This window comes from Natator depressus, chromosome 14 (genome assembly GCF_965152275.1).
Source record: "Natator depressus isolate rNatDep1 chromosome 14, rNatDep2.hap1, whole genome shotgun sequence".
Lineage (NCBI taxonomy): Eukaryota > Metazoa > Chordata > Testudines > Cheloniidae > Natator > Natator depressus.
Genome location: NC_134247.1, coordinates 4,788,614 through 4,810,398, shown reverse-complemented (window position 1 = coordinate 4,810,398; position 21,785 = coordinate 4,788,614). Strand labels below are relative to the sequence as shown.

General features: G+C 41.6%; 1 long non-coding RNA gene across 1 annotated transcript in view; it reads right to left on the bottom strand.

The window, feature by feature from the left end:
- LOC141998630 (uncharacterized) overlaps nucleotides 1-21,785 on the bottom strand; it is a 630,544-nt gene that overhangs the window by 150,316 nt on the left and 458,443 nt on the right. The window contains exons 9-10 of the long non-coding RNA XR_012641872.1: nucleotides 14,099-14,189; nucleotides 2,247-2,904 (exon numbers count right to left, since the gene is read on the bottom strand). This is a non-coding gene — a long non-coding RNA (uncharacterized LOC141998630). The remainder of the gene's footprint in view (nucleotides 1-2,246; nucleotides 2,905-14,098; nucleotides 14,190-21,785) is intronic.

Sequence of the window (21,785 nt, the reverse complement as noted above, 5' to 3'; positions counted from 1 at the left end):
TTCGATGGAGAGTTATGATTTAATGCGCTTCATCAACATGGACCATAACTGGCTCAAGCTTCTTTTGTGAACTTTGAATGCATTGGTGTATTTATTTGTCAATTCTCTTACCTCTAAATGAAACTGCTGACTTTCGGTATTGTGTTTTAGTCTTTGCTAGGCTTCATAAGGCAAGTAATATTTTTTTCTGAAAATTGAATAACCATACTATATATAGGTATCCTTATTGTTTTATTGGCAAATAAAAAAATTGTTTATGAGCCAGTCAACTAATAACTTTTAAATGTACTGTTTTAAAGACAGCCAGTTAAGATTTTTTTTAAATCCTAATTTTGTCAGGGATTATGCTAGTTGCTTTAAAAAATATTTGGTCCAAATTATCTGCAGACACAGCTGCATTGATTTCAATGGAGTTTCACCCAGTTACTCAAACGTGCAATTTGGGCCCTTTACTTAGCGTATGTGTTCATTTGTAAAGAAATTTTTTAAAGAAAAATAGTGTTCTAAAAAATGACTATAACAGAATTTTTATTAGAATGTGGAATTCCTTCCTTTGGGAGTGATGGAAGCACTCTTGTTTTTGGTCATTTAAACTGGACTAGATTAAGTGCTGGCGAATATACTTTAGGAAAGAATCTGGCATTAGACTGTGAAGGATCACCCAGTGAGGTATTTTCTATATCCAAATTCTTTGATTCTCTGGAATTAAAATGTCATTTGTTTACATTACATATAGGGCTAGATTCTCATCCACTGCAAACTGGAATGACTTCAATGAGGCTATGTCAATTTATACCCGCTGAGGATTTTACCCATAATCTTGTGATATAATTTCAGCCTTTACAGTCTCTAAATTTGATATTTGGGAAAAAAATCAAAATGTGCCTAAACATTTGGATTAACCTCCATCACCAATCATCATCCTCATTTAAGAAGAAAATCTTATTTGTTGATGAACCATTCAGATATCTTTAAAAGTAGAGGTCAGCATGAACCCAGACCCCAGCTAGGCACATCCCCAAACCATCTGGGAATTTTAAATGGATCTGAATTTTACAGGGGGAGGGGGAATGAGGCCGTTTGTATGTTGAGGAATCAATGCATGTGGTAGGCAAGTGAGGGATCAGAAGCCTTGCTGGGGAGGAAGCTGGTGACACACTAAGGGAACCATGGGAGTTGGAAGAGCCTTCCACAACCATTTCCAAACCACACAGAAGGTTTGGATTCATTTTTTAAAGGAGTAAAATTCAAGTCTTAATAAGTAGCCCACCCATCCATAGTGTTAACATAAATGGCTAACCTTATTCCTATGGCGAGTGCTATCCTGGAATATCTTTGGGTACTAGGACCAGATCCTCAATGGTGTCCCAGATCAATGGGAATTATAGACATTTAAATCCCTTCTTAAATCCTAGGGATCTGAGCCCTATTGAATACAAATGGGGCCATATTCTGCTCTCCGTTACACCCATGTCACCTCACTGGAGCCATATGTGATCACGGAAGGAATATGGCTCAGTATGATTGCTTTTTTTATTAGAGTTCTTCATACAAAGCATTAAGACGTATTTTGCAGACAGAGGCAAATTAGACGGATCAGATGCTTTTGGTCCTCAATCAGCAAAGCACTTATGAGCAGGTGCTTAACTCAAAGCACCTGCTTAAGTCCCACTAAAGTCAATGGGACTGAAAGGCATGTAACTTTAAGAATATATTTAAGTAATTTGATGAATAGGAATGGCTTGCTGAAATGGGCCCTTGGAAGTTGTGGATTGCAACTTTCTTTTTATATGCCATGTTTTCCCCTTTCTGCCTGTATGAAAGTGCAAGGAGGAGATATGTATAATACATGCTTTAAGGAAGATAAAAGGTCTTAAGTCTCCAACAACATGACTGGAGAATTATTATTAAATCCCTCTTTTTAACGCTTTACATATGGTATGTCATATGCTTTCTGTACTGCAAACATTGTCACTGTTTGCTTTCCAATTAGGTTGAGGGGCATCCGGAATTTGAATATGGGCCAGAGATTTTTTTTTCTCCAATGCCTCTCTTTCTTGGTCTCTCTAGCAGAAAGAAAACAGTGAAAATAGTAAAACAAACAAGAAGAAATGCTCTGCCGGGGTGGAGTTCTTCCTTTTTCCATCACAGACATTTTTTAGAAAAACACACTGAAAATGTTTGACATCCATTTGTGGGAATCTCTATAATTAGAGTTAATAAAAGGACTTGTCAAGTCCACCTACCTTTCAAAACAGAGATTCTTTTATTTTCCCCTCTTGATAACTTTAACTTGTTCTTCTGATTGGCATCTACAGAGAAATTATGATTAACATGTGATATGCATACTGTATATATAATGTGTGTGTGTGTTTCTATAGGTATATGCATGTTCTCACCCATCTCCTCTGAGGATTCCTTTAATTAAACAACTCCAAGTATCAAGGACAGCTAAAGCATTAACATAAAAATATCTATGTGAAATGAGTTAGTTCTGTCAGTGCAATTCTCCGTGGACATGTGTCTACATCAACATAAGCCAACCACCACAACTGGCACTAATTAGCACCCCTGCTGACAATCTCAGCTGAGAGGCCATGGGCTACAGAGACTCTCAGCATTAAATGTGATCCCTGTGGGACTGCTTGAGGTACAAAGGTAGACAGTGTTGGAGAAGCTTGCACTGCTACAGCTTGTGCTTTGTGGATAGCAATAAACTTCTCTCTAAATTCAGAGTGAACCCAAACTTTCTGAAGCTCAGAAAGTTTCCGTTCTTGGTCTTTTTCCTCTTAATAGTCTTCATTTCTATGGTTGTCTGATTCTGGAGGAAGACCTTGAGATAGGGTTTTCTTGTGAGCTGTCCTTCCCAGGTGTGCATGCCCCCGAGGCTTATATAGATTAGTGCTGATAAGAAAAAAAAATACAAATTGAAATTTCAATAAGAAATGGAAAAAAATTGATACTTTTCTTCTGCCAAAATTTTCCATTTTTCAACCAGCTATAAGGTAAATACTTGAGGATGTGACTACAAAGCTCTGGTGTTAGATATGTAGCTTCCTTTTGATAGCCACTATTCCCCTTGTTGAGCAGAAACAGGCAAACTGGTATGAATAAGAACTGACCAGAACCTTCATCCAAAGACCAAACCAAGCAAAACTCAGAAACGTTTTTGAAAAATTTTCTTATTTCTCTGAACATCCTGGTTTCTGATGATACAGAGAATGGTCTCCTTGTGATATTTTAGTTCTGCTGATTTTTGTATTTCTCACTCATCTAAAACACGGGGAATGCTGGAAGTCTTCTGAGAAAGTCATGATCCAAGAATCCACAGTTTCATCCAAAGTCTTTCTCCATATTTTTGGGGGGGTGCAGGGTGGGGTATTTGCATAGGCATCTACCAAGTGAATTATCAAGCCATTAGAAGGACATCCATCACTAATGCCTACATGACGGTATATCATCCGCCATACACTCCCAGGTCATTGTTTCAGCTAATAGTGAATTACTGTTAAATAATAAACAACAATTGTACCAGCCAGATCCTCAGCTGGTGCACATCAAATTAGTTACTTTGAAATAAATGGAACTACAATGATTTACACCAGCTGAGGATCTGACCCCAAACTAGTACCAAATTGAGGGCCAGATTCTTAGCTGATGTAGCTCCACTAATTTCAAACTCAATTCATTTCAATGGAGCTATGTCAATTTACACCAGCTGAGATTCTGGCCCCAATCTGTGAGACAAAATCCACAATAGAAAGGAGGGGAAGGGCTGCAAGGGGAGGGAAAGGGGAAAAGGCTCAGTTGCCCAAAAAACCAGAGCAGTTAAATAACAAACGGGGTAGGGGATGGGGGACTTATTTTAGTCTTTTGTGGGCCAAGAATGTTAATTTCACTTTACTGGAAACTGATGGGTGTGATTTGCCATTATTTTCCATTTCCTGATGACCTGAAATAAAATACGACAGCAGTCCATATTCCACCAGCTTTGCCTAAGCTCTAGGTGTTTATACTGCCTTCTGTAAACACACCTTGCTTTTCCAACTGCAGAGAGAGAGAGAGGAGAATAATTGTGTGTCTATTACAGAGAGAGAAAACCTGTGTATTCAGTGAATCACGGTCTTGGAATGGAACATTATTGTCAGCTCAGCCTTCCCAAACCAGACAGAGGTTTAACAATGGGCACAAGTTTCGCCACAGAATCATCCAGCTGTAATAGAACCAAGGCGGTGGTCACTCAGTCTGTTAGGTCATAACCCACATCGAAATATTATATATTCCACCATATGTAATAACATTGATATTGCACCTTCCAGCCCAAACCATGCACAAAGGAGTTGATTCACCCACCACTGAAATGCAGCCAATAGCCGAGGTAGAAGGGTGCGTGGGTGGCAACCAGCTTAGCCAAGCGGCACACGTCGCATACTGCACAACAGTGGGAGTTGAGGTTCCTTTTGGCCACGGACACCAAAGCAAATCCAATGGCTTACCAAAAGTGGCATGGACTCTTTAATGGCTGCACTGAAGAAACAGGACCTCTGCTTTTAATGTGCTGTCCAAAAGGTCTTTCACTACTCAGTGAGCTGTATGGAATTCAATTTCTCTACCACAGGAGGATGAAGGGCTGACTCTGCTCTGCCAGGATGTTAAGCTGTGGTTCCAGGGAATCTACAGAAGGAATTTTGAACCTCATGTTGAGACCACAAAGCCCTGCCCTCTGATATCTGTATGAAATACAGAGTCAGCAGAGCTCATCACACTTATTTTTAAAACACATATCGTAACACTGCCAAACCATGTGTGGAAAGGATCTGTACAAAGGAGCTATGTATTACCAAATAATTCTGACAATTAATAGCACTGTTCTGTGATAAAACACCTCTCCTCCAAAGTTCTGAGCCCTTTGAAAGCACTAGACAGCAGCAATTTCATGGTATAGCGTATGGAAGCCATTTGGTATCAACAGACATTCACAAGCCTTAGAGTGAAAAAGGGAAATGAGATGTGTTTCCTTATTGTATTGAAACCAATGGGAAAATGGATCAAGAAGAGGTCTCTCTCCTGTGAATTCAAATACTTTTGGTTAGCTTCTCCTCAGAAAGTATGATGGCATGTTTAGGACCTTATTCAGCAAATCAATTAAGCATGTGCTTAAGACACACCTATCAGTGTGATAGAAATGTTCTGCATACTAAATTTCTGCATGCTATGAACCAATACGGTCAAGCACAGGAGGGTTGTAGGTCCTCCCACCTTCTGACATAAGTTAACTGAACCAATCTGTCACTATATGGGATATTTTTCAAATTAAATGAGGATTATAGACCTGATTCAAAGCCCGTTGAAGTCAAAGGGGACTCTTTCCATTGATTTCCACTAGCTCTGCATCAGACCCAGAGACTCAAAGAGATCCATAAATTGACAGCTCCAACCAGATCCCATGTACAAGTTTAAAGTAGCTCCCAAGAGCTTTATATTCAGGGCCAGACTTCAGAAACATTTGATGGGCATTAGAGAAACATCGTAAAGTCAATATGAACTCACAGAAGTTCTCCTCTTTCTGCTTGCAGATAACTCGGGGGGAGGGAGGGAATGGGAATATGAAAAATAAAATGGATTCTGATTTAAATATTTCAGCACGTAGGATCTTAGCAGGATTCTCCAATTACATTCTCTTCAGCACCAGCCATTTTATCTTCATGTCAACACATCAGGGTGCCGTACCAGACTTTCAAATTAAAGACCATTTTCATAACCTCAGCTGTGCCTCAAAAATAGGCTATTCCTTATTTAATGAGGGGGGGAAAAAGGCGAAGCAACGCAGACACAAATTAATCTTTTTTTTTTCATATATGTGTGAGTGTGTGGGAAGGGTACATACCTCTTGCTCTAACACTGCTTGTTCTGAACAGTAAATTGGAATTCTTGCCACTTCCGAAGTCAGGGATTCCTCCAGACTTTTCTGAAACTTGACGAGCAATTGCCTTGGTACCCTGAGCACAGGTTTGCAACCCCAATGTGTGATAAATTAGACCTTTCACTCTGAGTTTTTCCTGGCATGGGTACTAGAACAACCCTCTGAATAGCTACTACTGCTGAATTTTAAAATCTCCCTGGCTCACTGCTCAGCCAAAACTTAAAGCTACAGTCCACGAGAATTTGGCAACGTGCAGTCTTCTGTAACCTTATCTTTTTGTAATAATCATGTTTATTAGTATTATACAGTGCATTATAGGGTCCCACTTCAAAGCCAAGGAACTATCTCTGTTACAGCAGGACATATAGCTCAAGTAATTGTCACAGGTTTTTCAAGCAACTGTTAGCCAAACTCCAGCAGTGTGGCCCAGAGAATGGTGTACTGGACTGGGACTCAGAAGATATGGGTAATATTCCTGGGTCTGCCACTGACCTGCTATATGACCTTGGGCAAGTTTCTCTGCCTCCGTTTCCCCTTCTAGACTTTGTCTATTTAAATTGGATGTGTGTTGGCACAGAGACTGCCTCTTACTATCTTGGGTGGAGGGATAGCTCAGCGGTTTGAGCATTGGCCTGCTAAACCCCGGGTTGTGAGTTCAATCCTTGAGGGGGCCATTTAGGGATCTGGGGCAAAAATTGGGGCTTGGTCCTGCTTTGAGCAGAGGGTTGGACTGGATGACCTCCTGAGGTCCCTTCCAACCCTGATATTCTATGATTCTATACTATGTATTAGTACAGCTTCCAGGATTCATTTGGGCCCTCTAGGTGCTAACATAATTAAAACAATAAATAATAATTGTCAGTCATTTCCTTTTAATTAAGAGGTATTCTATTAAAGGATCTCAAAGGGGAACTCATCTGCTTTTCTTCAACAAAAAGAAAAAACGGTCAAAATGCCAAAGATTAAGATCTGTTTGAGATCTCAAATCAGTAACAGACCGTAGAGCAGTTTCCAACGTCACTGACTTAAAATGAGATGAAGGATGAATTTGGTCTTATGTATACACTGAAGATTTACAAAAAAAAAGTTTTTAAACTAAGAATGTAAAACAGAGTTTCCCCCTTGATTTTCCAGTGATGCACTGAGCTCCAGCTTCTGGGTTTCCACTAGAGCAAGTAATAAAACTCCAACTACCTGAAGTTGCCTGCAATGATTTCAGAATGAATGGCCATGTGATCAGCTGCTCCTGGAGGACCATAAGACTTGGACCTTGCATCTTGGTAGCGTAAGGAGTTGAGTCCTGCAATAGTCTGTGGTTTCACTTGACACAAGCCTGTGCAAATGTTTTCATCAGGGCACAGTCGGTTTCTGATTCACGCGAGAAGAGTGTCACTGTGAGAGCTGAATTCAGTTGAACCCAGTATCTCAATTTTCACCTGTTTTCTAATCCAAATCAGAAGCAGCCACAAATATTGTATGATTTGGATTCCTATTTACAAAATGGATCACTTTACCCACAACATCCCAGACCTTGGGGAACATTTTGTCAGACATAGTCTGACTTTTGCTTAAAAAGCAAAGTTATGGCACTGGGCAGGTTCAGTACAGTTCCCTTCTAAAATTAAGGTTATTTGACTGTTCTCCTTCATGTACTGGAGATAAAACTTCTGTATCTTTGATTACTATCTAATCTGTCTTTGGGTATCTGTCTATATGCCTGCCTGCATTAGGCAAGGGAATTAAAAACATGAATTTACTGCATTTAACTATTTAAATGGCTACCATGATATTTGCAATAATTCTTCAATTTATATGTAGGGAAGAGCATAAATCATGGTAAAAATTGCAACTGCAAGATTTTAAGGGCAGCCATCTTATCTGTCTATGTATGGTACCTGGGCCCTACTCCAACAAAGCACTTAACCATACGCTTAACTTCAAGCGCCCAGTAGTCTATTGGCTTCAGTGGGAGTACTCAAGTACTTCAAGTTAAGCATGTGGTTTCTGGACCTCATAGAGTGCCTGATATCTAGGTGCGAAACTCTAAAAACAAAATGTCTACCTAATCGGTCTGTGTGTTTCTAACATGTCCGGCACTGTGTTATCCAGGTGCCACGTAGAAAATCAAAAGTATAATCACATCTGTCCACTAAAGACTTGTCTTTTATAACACTCCCTCCCCCAAAGCAGGACCATATTCAACAATATTTAAATTAAAAATAAATATTTTTTTTTAGCGGAGCCACTGTTGCCTAGTGGGTAAATCACAGGACTAGACCTCCAAAGACCTGGGTTCTAGTCCTAGGTCCATGACCAGCCTGCTGGGTGACCTTAGGCAAGTCACTTCCCTTCCTTATGCCTTAGTTTCCCCATCTGTAAAATGAGGATAATGATCCTGACCTCCTTTGTAAAGTGCTTTGAGATCTACTGATGAAAAGTGCTATAGAAGAGCTAGATATTCATTATTATTAATTATTATTGTTATTATTTTATTTTAAAAATCAAACTCCCAGTCAACTGTCTTGCATCCAAGCATTACCGGTCTTTCTTATTATTAACTAGTTGTTATTATGACTTATTTATTATTATTATTTTATTTTACTAGCATCCAGATGCCCCCATCACACATACACGTAACAAAAAGATCATCCCCGAAGAGCTTACAATCTGAAATCTGTTGACCGTGTTCCAATTCTTGTTTCTACCAAGTGGTGTTGGATACTATTATAATCATGGGCCTCTCCTGAGCGGACACTGTCCGTGGCATCACATTTCGTTTTAATCTGCAGTCATGATAGCTTACTCTTATTCTGGCACTTTGGGAAGGATTCATGCACTATTACCTTGTTTTCTTTTCACAGAGCTGCCCATGTTTTTTTTCCTAAAGGAGACATTTCATCTAGAGTGATCTTCTTGTTGGATTTCTTGAAGAAGGGAAACTGAAGGACTGAGAATGAGATATATATATCCACAGATAGATAGATAGATAGTGTTTGTATGTGTGACATACACACACACACACACACACACATTCAGATCTGCCCTATTAATAAGGTACATATACACACCTACAGCTGGGCTTGCAAACTTCTAGCTCTAGAGAGTTTATTGTAAAACTCAGGAATAAGGATAATCATTAATAATGGAATTTTCAAAGGGATTTGGGTGCCCAAATCTCATTGGCATTCAGAGGGAGTTGGACATGCCTAAGTTCCTTAGGCTCCTTGGAAAATCACAGCCTAAGATTTGAAGAACTCTCACTCACTCAAAGGTTTCACACACGTTTTCATAACTGCTCTCTGCTGCAAGTAGCGAGTCTCGCCAGGCTCCATACTGACTGAGGTTTCAGCAGCAGTAGCCTCTGTAAATGCGGGAATAAATATGCAAGAAAGTGAATACAGCCAAAGAAATAAGTATTAATCAGTTTACTGTTCTCCCGGTGAAATTTTAAGCATGGGGAAGGGGGACATCAAATATGTAAAATCCTGACCAGGATTTGAATCCAGGATCATTCTTAAAACTCTCAAAGATTGTGGCGGGGAGGGGTTGTCTTCCCCTCAGTGTCTGATTAGAACTTTTCTTACACACCTGTTTGGAGAAAGAACTCCATTCATTTCCCCTGCGCCTTTTTGGGTAATAAAACCCGCTGTGACTCTTTTTTTTTTTTAAATAAATGTCCAGGTGGTCATTCCTTCTGTTGTCACCATCGTATTGAAAAACCTTCACCTGCCATTCTTTTGCCACTGTGGAGACACCTCTAGAGAAGATCATGCAATTTTTTTTCTCTCAGAGATCATTTGTATGTCATACAGGGAGCTCTGAAGCAGAAAGAAATTGTTCAGAACATCAGGTGGAGAGCCCAATTTTAAAACATGGGCACCTAAAGAGGGTATCTACATCCTACATGCTCAAATTGGCACTTAGGCAATTAAATACCATGTGCAAAGTGTGCCTGTTATTATTTACATTACAGTAGCATTTCCAGACCCTACTTGAGACCAGGCCATCTTTGAGACAGGCCCTGTACATAACAGGGAATTGAGAGAGTAAGCAACTTGACCAAGGTCAAGCACAAAGTCAGTAGCAGAACTAAGAACTGAACATCAATCTCCTGAGACCCGATCCAGCTCCTTAACCACTAAACTATCCTTTCTCCGTGGAGGATATGCAACATGTAGGAACTGGAGGACTGTAATAATATTTCCTTGTTAAGATAATAGGAAGTTGTTTCAGAGTAGCAGCCGTGTTAGTCTGTATTCGCAAAAAGAAAAGGAGTACTTGTGGCATCCGATGAAGTGAGCTGTAGCTCACGAAAGCTTATGCTCAAATAAATTTGTTAGTCTCTAAGGTGCCACAAGTCCTCCTTTTCTTTTAGGACGTTGTTTGTTTATCAATTACATAGCACTGAAGTGTTGATGCAAATATTAGGCCATCAGTTTGAGAGAATTATGTCTGTTATATTCTGGTTGCTATTCAGCTTGTACAGCAAAATCTCAGTCAATATTCTTTACTTATACCATACCTGAAACTTCAATGGCCTATCTATTTAAATTATCTAGGTTAATCTACCTCGCACCTTCAGTGGTAGTTCCATATCTCAGTAGTAGCTGGATGTGAATGGGAGTTCTGTACACTAAATGAGTGCAGGATAGTCAACAGAGCAGTGATCTACAGGGCTACTGAGAGATCGGCAACGTGGAGTAGAGAGGAGACATTTCTTTTAGGTGAAGAAATGATTGTGTTGTGCTGGGATAAAGGACTCTGGCATGGATGGGTTTAAACCCCTTGCTCAAAACAGCTGATCACACCCACACTTTATTAACAGCAAATGAATTTTCAGGTGCTTTCCAGAGGAAAACAGATTAACCTTATTGGCCACAGGCAGCTGATGCCCTGAAGTTTGGGATATATAAGCCTGCAGGAAGTGAGACAACAGAGGTTAGCTATCTGGAGGGAGAGGGAGTTACTGTCTCTTGATTTTAGCCTTTGTGATAGCTGAAGCAAGCCTTTTATCTGTTTCTTTGGGGGAGCTCTGGCTAAAGCAAGCAATCTTTATGTCTGAATTTTAATGGGGCAGAGTAGAGATATATTTTGCAAATATCTCTGTTGAAAAGCACACTGAACAATTGCTTCAGATCTACCCTGGGATACAGGGCTCCAGGCTTGTAACTTCCCTTTTGCGTGTACCTTCTCTCTGCTTCCATATGATTCCCTGGAGATAAATAAAGCTTGCACCTTTTCAAAAAATACATTTGACATTTTAAAAGTATATTTCCCCTCTGAAGTCTCCACTCTTGATATAAGTTTAGATTTCAGATCTGGATTTGTTGTTGTTGAACAATGAACCACAGAGAGTTAGTATCTTCCTCTTATTAACTCTTGCAATGTTATCAAATTTTGCTTATTTCTATAATGGCAGAAGATGAAGTGTCTGTAGTTTAGTTTATCTGCATGGGAGGAATTATGTAACCCATAAGCACTATGAAAAGGAGGACTTGTGGCACCTTAGAGACTAACAAATTTATTTGAGCATAAATCGTGCATCCGATGAAGTGAGCTGTAGCTCACAGAAGCTTATGCTCAAATAAATTTGTTAGTCCCTAAGGTGCCACAAGTCCTCCTTTTCTTTTTTTGCAGATACAGACTAACACGGCTGCTACTCTGAAACCTGTCATAAGAACTATGGAGAGTAATTGCCTTGAAAGTACTTTGCATCAAGCTGTAACTATCTTTCTAGCAACGGAAGACAAGGAAGAGAACCAAATAAGTTAGTTTATTTTCTTCTTCATAGAAACCAATACATCATCACTTCAGTGATATTATTTATAAGGGGTTTTTTTTCCCTTATTTTTCAAGCACAGAAAAAAATTCTTGCCATGTTTTAGGAACAAAATGGGTATTTTACACACATACCAATACCTCTCTGGAAAGCACTTAAATTTACAAGCTGTTCGTAAATTTACTGACAGTTGGCAACACTGCATCCAACATAGAGGAACTCTTTTGGAAAACAGATCTGTTGCAAATAATATATATTGCTGCTTAATCTGAGCGTGTTTTAACTCGAAGTAGTTTTAACAAACGTTCGCTAATATATTTTTTAAAACATTAGTTAACGAGGAAGGATGTTTCAGTATCTAAAAAGATGGGTTTTTTTTTAAAAAAATTTAATAAAGAAATATAAACATTGAAAAGACGAGAATTCATAATGTTGCCACATTGGAGAAAAGAGGAAATACCTTTTGGAGAAAGATCCTTTCTTATTAATGCCTTTTCTGGATGTTTGAACAGTTGAGATGTACTCTAGGTATTATGTATTTTATGCCATATTTCTATGCAACTCTTCGATACATAACTGGGGAGTTTTCCCATTGACTTGTCTGGGAGTGGGCGTAAGCTCATATGGGGAGAAATACAAATAGGTCTATTCATTATTAAATAACTTGAGCTTTTATAAATTGTGGTTTTGAATTGACTGAGGTTGCATTTTAATAAGATAGCTGAAAGCGTTAGTCTACAATGTTGTAATATTTAAAATATAGTGACCCTGAAATACAAGCGCCCAAACTATTTGCAGATATCCCATATTTCTGTGACATGTGACAGACAATATATTGTATTGGTATTAGCTGGGAAGCTGATGCTAAACTGTAACAGCACAAACCAGATGTGTACAATGTACATAGCTAGTGACAAATCAGCACTTTTTAAAAATTCCCTAATGGTTATCTCGCAGCACAGGGAACTAACTGAAAATGGGATACAAAGCCTTTCTCCTCTTGATTCCTTTTTTCAAATTCAATCCAGGCTGACAGTGACTGACGATGTTGCTCTTTGTGGTTTGTCTGAAACATGAACGTATGACGTCAGCAGGAGGAGCAACAGGCTGCAGGATAAGGGCCCTCATTTGGCAGTGTTTTAAACTCTTGGGATTTCATCCTGAGTCTTGCGATATTTTGTGGAATTCTTCAACCCCCAGTTTCCAGAAGCACGTGAGTATGTAAGGTCTTCAGCTTTCATTTTTCAGTACTTTTTTGAAAGACAGTTTCGATCCCTCATTGTTGCAGAGAAAAGCTTTAAAACATAATCACTAAGGGGATTTGCCCAGAAGCAAATATGAAGCACCTAGAGTTGGTTACAGTCTTGTGATTTTTGAATGTATGGTGTTGGTAACACGGATGTGGTGGCTTTTCACTTCAGCTCCCAGTGGACAGGTGACCAGATCACAAACTGCCCCAAAACTTCCAGCCTAGCTTTCTTAGCAGAGAGACAGGTCGTGAATGGACCACAGAGGCTAACCTACTGGTTTATCCCTATTAGAGGTTTATATGGTACATGGTTGAGGCCATGCACAAATGTTTTATTACAAAGGGGGACTGTAAATGTATTTTTCAACTGTTAAAATCAGTTTCTCTTCAAAACTCACTGTTGCTTATAACACTCTTTGCAGACTTGAAAAGGAAATGTTACCAGGCAATGTCTTTGTCCACATGCCCACACCGGTACATTTATTGTTATATGGTTGCTCCTGACATACTGGCACTGATTCACTGCTTGCTTGCTTTGACTAAAACATTATTTGGAGCCTTTGTTTTGAGCAAACGACACAGCAAAATTATGTAGAGGCTGCAAACTATACAAGAAAAGGGGGGGAGAAGTCACTTTTAATTTCTAATAATAATGACAATGGTTACTTTTCACTTTCCTTCTAAAGCTCTCAGGTTGCCTTAGAAACAATAATAAGTTAGCCTCATAGTATCCCTGGTGGTTAGGTCTGTAAAACTGGGATAGTAGTTACATTTGGGGAAACTGAGGCACAGCATTGTTACTGTGGTACACAATCAAGTTCAGAGCCCCATTGTAGTAGGTGCTGCACAAACATACAAGAAGTCCGAATTCGTGGCCTATAGAGATTAGACAGCTTAAATGATTTACCCAAAGTTATTCAGGGCTTGATCCAAAGTCAATGGACATGTATCCATTGATTTCACCAGGCTCTGGCGCAATCCACCGGTGATTTGAAAATACAACTTAATCTTGTAGTTCCTGGTCATTTGCTTTAACAAACAGACCTTACTCCTTTCATACAAGGGAGATGATACAAGGCACCAGACATGTTGTGTGATGGACCAAGCATTAAAGCAGCTTGTTAAAGCAGTAAAAGTTAATACTTACTTCATTTGCATGGTCCGGATTGCCCAGCTCTACTTCTGTTCTCTGATCCCAAGCTCATGGCTGAATCTGGCTGCATTTCCCTTTTGTTATCCTGGAAAAAAGAAGCAGTGTCCTCCCATAAGCCTGGAGGGAGGAAGAAAGACCTGAAGTAAGCAGAATGCAGCCCCACTGGGCTAATTCGAAGGCCTTGCGTGGAAAGGGCTGGGAAACATTATATTGCTTTTGTCTGGCCCTAATGAAAATAAATGAGGGCTTCAATTTAAAGTCGTTACTAAAAATTTGTTCTTTCCTCTGCACTAATTCTGAAACCCACTTGTAGTTAATTAGACCGATTCCAGCACGCTCTCGCTGGGCTGCGCTAGTGTAAACAACGGCCATCTGAGTTTCATTACAATAAAGAAATAAAATAAACAGTGGTCCAGAAACCAGTAGTTTGGGCACAGCTCATTACAGTACAGTGCAGTTAAAATTCTTTATGCAGTCTTGGGAATGGTAGGGGGAGAAGGTAAGGGGGGCTTGATCCTTGTTTCAGTAGGGAAAGTGTTTTTTAAAGCTAGGTAGGCTCTGCTCTGCTCAGCTGTTCAACAGCTCTCCAGCATTCAAAGGATCTTCTCTCCTAGTATTTAATTAGAATTGGTTGACATTTTTTAAAATGTTGATAACTATTATCAACATTTTGAATTTGGATGATTAAAATGGGGATCAATGCTTTATGTAATTCCCCCCTCCCATTTTTGACCAGCTACAGAGCTGGAATCAAATTTTCAAAATGTCAACAATTATTGTGGTCCAAATGTCAAATAAATAAAAATGGAAAACATATTTTGAATGTCACATTTTTTTCCATTTTTCAACCAGCTCTAATCTCAATATTTCTAAGCAGATTTCTAAGCAATCTAATTTTAATATTTCTGCTTCAGGGACCGGGCTGATAGGAAGATCAGGGATATGTATAGAGATTGGGAGTGGCAGGCACCATAGAAAATAAAAATACAGTAAAAACCTAAAAGTTCAGATACATATAAGACCAGGCTGCAAATCATTTCACCACCTGAAGTCCTGTTTGGAACCATTTGCCCATTCCTATTTCTAATTCTTTTATTTTAGAGGCGTGGGATAAGTCATTTAAAAGCTCTGAGCAATCTTAAATGGCCTAAGCATGAACAAATTCATCAATGAAGCTGAAGAGCCAATGAGTAAAGTGCATTTAGAAATGGCAGAACCCGGCTCTGAAAACTACCAGGCAGACAAAACTAAATGTAAATACTAAAACACATGTCCCAGCCTTGAGATTAAAATTAATCTGTAGAAGCAGCTGTCCACCCATCCATGAAAAACAAAAAACCAGGACAGCATTTATCTGCAGCAGCAATTATGAGTATTTTCAAACTAATGCCTGACTATTACAGTGATGAATTTTTCTCTCTTGCGTGAGCAGGCCCCAATTTATCCCTTTGAAGCCTTTCCTTGAAGGATGCTTCACAGATAAAAACAAATGCAGGGAGAGGGGAGAAGGCTGTGCAACTGGTGTGAGAGTACTTAAAGTAACTAAATTTGTACAGGGATTCTCAGTAGTTCAGGTGATTGGGAACGAGGTATGGAGATTTTCACCCTTCCCTATTTTATTATTATTTCTGTCACATTAGATGCTCCAGCCGAGATCAGGGCACCATTGTGCTAGGCACTATACAAACACATAGTAAGTAAGGCACTCCCTGACCCTGAAGAGGGCAGTCTAAATGGACAAGATGGAGAGAGAATTCAAGGGGAAATAGAGGCACAAAGAAGTGAGTTGTCCAAGGTCACATAACAGGTCAATGGATAGAAATGAGGCCTCTTGACTCTTGGGCTAGTGCCCTATCCACTGCCTGGACAGTAATGACTGATGGATAGTATTGCCATGTGGTTTTGTACTGGACATTCAATAGAGTGATGATCTCCAGCAAACAAGTTTGTCCACAGCACAAAATCCATCCTTGTTGGCTGTCTTCGCAGAAAGGCAAAGAATTAACTGGCTCAGGGTCACGGGCGGTGGGTGAACCCCCCTTCTGGGAGGCTAGCCCACTGGCCCCGCTCCCCTGTGGCTGGAGGAGCCCCGAAACACACACACCCCTACACACACCCTGCAGCCAGAGGAGCCCCGGCCCACCAGCTCCAGCCACACAGGCTGTCCCCCTCCCCCCAGCGCCAGTCCCCACCACAGCACCAGGCCAAGCTGCTGGCCCCAGCACCACCTCTGGCTGCTGACAGGCCTGAGCTCCAGGCCACCGGCTGGAGCTGTGTGAGGCCCCACCAGCTTCAGGGTAGATGGGAAAGGAGGGAGGGCCTCAGGCTGTGGCCCCGCCCATGTTCCAACTCAAGTCAGGGGAGACTTAGCCTGCCCTGGCCTTTGATACCCGCCGCCCATGCTCGGAGTAGACCTGGATGAAGTGTTTCAGCAGAAACTTTATTTTTGGTGAAACATGCAGATTCAGTGACCACAAGACATTTTGCTCATTCCACATCAGTTCGGTAGAATTGTTTCAGTGAAAATAAAACAGAAAAGTTAAATCCAAAAATATCCAAACATTTGATTTTTCGGTTCAAACCAACTTTTCATTTCAGATGTTCCTTATTTCTAAAAAAAAATCAATAGCATTTTTAAAAAAATAGTTGAAATTGAAACAAAACTATTTGATTCTGTCAAAATGAAACATTTTGTTCCACCTAAAACAGTTTGGTTTTTCAACTTTTCGATTTGCCAGAAATTAGAAAGAGAAAATTGGTTTTGGCTCAACCCCAAAAGAAACATTTAGTGGGCCTCACACATACCTCCGTTGGACATTTATACACTTTGCAGGACTAACAGCATCCAACATGATGAGCAGTCTCTGCACAGAAAAGGCCCAGGACTAGAACTGCAGGTGAAAGGCTAGCCCGGTGGTTATGGCACTAGCCTGGGAGAGCTTGGTTCAGTTCCTTGCTCTAGTACAGAATTCCTGGGTGACCTTGGGCAAATCCCTTCGCTTCTCTGGAAAATGGTGATAACAGTACTTCCCCACCTCACTGGGGTTGTGAGAATAAATATGCTAAGATTGCGAGGTGCTTACACGCTATGATATTGGGGACCATCTAGGTATCTCAGCTAGACAGGCATGGCAGACCAGACTGATGTATTTTGGCAACTGGTATAAGCTAGCAGGACATCCCAAGGACAGCATAAATAGCAGAGATTGCTGCCGTTCAGATAAGACTGGCTTGGCAGATGGTGAGATTTACTTCTTTGTAAACCACCGTTCACATCCATGGTGTTAATGGCTGTTCATTCAGTTGCTAGAGACTGTCTTGCCCTCTGTTACGTTACCCTTGTGTCTCTCTGGTCTGTTCCTGAAGGAAGTGTTCTTCTGAAAGGCAAGGTCAAAAGCTAGAAGAGCTTCTCGCCTGGGCTTCAACATCCTGCCACCTGCTGATGAGAATCCTTCTCCTGTAGCAGTGGCCTCTTGCTTCAGAAACCCTGAACTCTCCTTCCAAACATCAATGCCAACACAATTCCTGTTGTTCAAAGAAAGAGCTGCAGCAAGCAGAAACCAGCTCACGCTTGAGGAGCAGAGAACCTGACATTAATCCCAAGCTAGTTGGTCTGTTATCATTTGGAGTGTCAGCCGTTCAAGGATGGTCTGTGTGGTAAGACAGAAGGCATTCTGGGAACTGAGGGGCTATTAGGAACAGGTCCCTCATACAATCTCTGTAACAGTCTCTCTCTCTCCCCCAGTGTCCTGTTTTTCTTCTTCTTAAGGAGGATATCATCCTCCATTCACTGCCCTCCAAACTCCCGGTGCTCCTGGAAAAGATAAATCAGCCCTATTAAAGGGCGGGGTGGGCTGCCGTTGGGCAGTTGCTATTCTCCATTCTCAAGGAGAGAGCAGTAGGATGTGAACCCTCTAGAGGAAAGGAAAGTTAGCAAGTGTTAGTTGACGAAGTGCTGAGATTCTCTCCTTTATTTTAACTCAGCGGCATATACTCTTCCGCTGAATGGAGACGGGATATGGTTTTCCACCAGATGAATAACTACCGAGGGAACGGCTGCACTTTGCCCTGAGAATGAGGCCATTTAAGGCACTGATTCAATAAATAATGAAAGAGAAAGGAAATGGTGTTTCTCTACTCGTCTTGTGGTCTGATATTCTGTCCTGTACAACATCCTCTTAGAGCTTAGTTTCAGGGCAAGAGTGCAAAGGGCTTGTGTGCTTTGAGTTGGAGCTGAAGAGCAGAGCCTTGGAGAAGCTTCTATAACACTCCAAGGTCTGTGAGCCAGGGAGTGGCACACAAAGGTAGACTGGGGTCACCAGATGTCCCGATTTTATAGGGACAGTCCCGATTTTGGGGGCTTTTTCGTTTATAGGCACCTATTACCCCCCACCCCGTCCCGATTTTTCACACTTGCTGTCTGGTCACCCTAGGGTATACAGGAACACCGGCAGCTCCTACAATAATAATAACGAGCTATTATATGCCACTTTTCATCAGTAGGTCTGAATGTGCTTTGTGGAGGAGGTCAGTATCATTACCCCGCCTTTTACAGATGGGGAACTTGGGGTATAGAGGGGAAGTGACTTCCCCAAGACCCAGTGGCTGAGCCCAGACTAGAACCCAAGTCTCCTGTACTGCAGGATGGGTCACAGCTGAGGAGCAGAGAGAGAGAGAGAGAGAGAGAGGAAAGCAGAGGAAGCTGGTAATGACACCCCACAGGTCTCAGGTAGGGATCCAAGCAGAGGGGACATGGAAGACAAACTCTTGTAATGCTGCAGGGCAACCCTGAAGTGTAAAGCAGAACAGTATGGGACGTGAGAGGGGGGCTTCTCCTTGAATCTCAGCTGCAGAGCAGGGTGAGGTAATGAAGTAGGAATGATCCATTTAGAAAAGATACTATCAGAGCCTTGAAATCTTTCTTCTCTTTTCACTGCCCCGTCCCTCAAACCTCCTGTTCATTCCTTCTCGGGAGCCCTCGATTCTTGATCAAACACAAAGAAAAGACCCTGTTTCTCTTTCTTTTTCTTTCAGGAGCGATGCTGAGGGTGCGAAGTGGTTAGGTTCCAAAACATGCTGCACTCCATATTTGCTGAGGGATTACCTGGGAGGGTCAGTGGCGAACAGGAGTTGGGGAACCAAAACTCTACCAAACTCTGGTTCTTAATTATGTCAATGGCCATTAAAGCTGAGGAAGAAAAGTATCACAGACACGTTAGAGAGCTGACTGCACACGTGCCAGCCAGCTGGTCAGAAGGCCAGACCCATTTCACAGCTCCCCTCACTCTGGACAGGGTGGGTGGTGGGAAGAGACCAGCATTTCCCACTTCAGCTGGGCCTCTAGCTGGACTCTCGGTGGCCTGCAGGTGGAAGTGTTGCCAGTTGGCCTAACAGCAGAGCTGGCTGGGAAGTCATGCTAAGCTTTTCTCAGCTGGAATGGGCTCCAAAAGCCAACACGCTGCACCACAGGACTGCTCCAGAAATCGCAGGCAGTGGAGCAGAAGGCCTATAAACCATGGAAGGTGTGAAACAGGGCTTCTCATAACAATTCTCTATATACTGTGGGTGTCTTGCTTTCCGCGTTCCGTTTCTTTTAAAACATGAACGCATACCCTCCCTTCCTCCTCCCCCCATTCCCTCCGCCACCACCAGCCCAGCAAGTCCCTTCCCTTGTCTGCAGACATTCATGCGGCACTCTCTCTCTCACCGCCCAGATTGGCTCGGAGCGCTGGACTTGTATCAGGGTGCTGCGCAGAGTTGCCAACTGGCAGACCTACCATGTGTTTGGTAGGCAAGAGCCAAATCATGCTCTGATACGCCAGCATAAATCGTGAGTCACAACACTGCCTTCAGCGGAGTCCTTCGAGACCCTCACCTACCAGGTGTAATGGGATCTGGCCCTTTTTGTATCTCAGCTTCATGCTGAGGCTTGGCAAGTGCAAAGGGAGATCAAGGTAGCAGGGCAGGAGGGAGGTGCATTGAAAGCGGTCCCAGTGTTTAGTGCTGAGCGGTCAGGCTGTCCACGTTTTCACATCACCTCCACGAAAAAGAGGACGAAACCAGTTCGGAATCGCCTCTGATTCTGCAGGGCAGGAGAGGTCTTTTCGTTCAGGAGCTGGTCATTAAAGAGTTAAAGCTTGTTGTGTGTTGTTTTTTTTCCCTTTGCGTCAAGATAATAAAAGGCCATTTTTTCAACTAATTTACCATCTCCCCCACCCCTGAAAAAAAATTAAAGCATTTTTACCACTGTTTGCTTTTCCAGTTTCTTTAATTTGGGTAATTGCTTAGTCAACTTTCAAAAATATATATTCTGTCTTAAAAAAACAGCAGAAAATGACAGATCACCTTCCTTTTCATTTCAGATTTGGCATGCAGGTCCCAGATTGTGTATTCTTTCCATGGCGCCATAACAGCGTCCCATACTTAATTAATTTCCCTTCGCTTGTGCAGCTTTGCACTTAAAGAGACAGTGTCCCATTTTGATGGTTTGGCTTTGGCTCGCTTTCAAGAGTGTCACTTCTTAAATCTTTTTTTTTTTTTAACCTTCCCAGAGTGCTGCATGGCAAAGAGCTGGCATTTTAATTCCCATCACTCCCACCGCTCCCCCTCCTCACTCTTCCTGTCGCTCAAGATCCAAACCAGTCTGCACACACACAAAAAGAGCGCATGAGATCCCATTTCATGTTCTTGCTGGCGTTTGCCGTTGAAAGTGGCAAGATGGCTTGGTAATGATTCTGTAAATTGGTCGCAATCACTGTGAGCTATCACATCCTATTAGATTTTGGCTTTGGTCAAAATCTACTCTCTCACACACCAGCGCAGCTCTGTTAGCCCTCTGGATCCTTACCTGTATCAACATGAGTGAAAGCAAAGGCTTTGGATCGAATTACCACTGAACTGTAGGGACGTGTGAATCTGAATCCAAACTTTAGGGCTAGCCCATCTCTCTATATGGGGGTTGAACAAAATCCCTGGACTTTAGCATCCCAGACCTTCAAGGTAGTTTGAATGAGTAGATAGATATGATCCAAAGCTAGCAAGTTTGGATCCTGATTCAGTCTATCTAATCTATTTTCTCTAATATTACTATCTTGGAACCAAAATATGCCACTTACTACCACTTTCCTCCATTTCATCTCTCACAAGGTGGCGGGGGGACAGACTTGGTTTAAATATGTTTCCTTTTTGAAAATGTTGTGAGTGAACTGGGTGCTTGTGAATCAAAGAGAAGGCCGGATAGCACCTCACACCATGCACATTTTCCTACACATCACCTTTGGCAGTGTGTAGACATAATTTTCTCTTGCTGTTCTGCTTCTGGCTCCCTCCCTCCAGGGCATTTCAGCTTCAGATGGAAACATCTCCTGCCCACTTCAGTACTAAGCTTGCACAGAGCTCTAGGAAGGCATCTCAGCCTACGGCTGTTATCCAACGCTTGGGCCTCTCTTGAACCGAGATAGCCAATTGTGCTGGAGGGGTAGAGGGTTGTGCATAAATTGGGCCAGAAATGAAGACCACTGTTCCCTCACAACAGGTGTAACGTAAGGTTAAAACCTCCAGAGATGATAGATCAATCCACTAACTCACTATGTCTCTGACCTCTAGGCAAGAGTGCTTTGCACTATGCCAATGAGCTTCCAACTCCTGCATCATGTCAATGAGCCCCTAATAAATGTCTTTC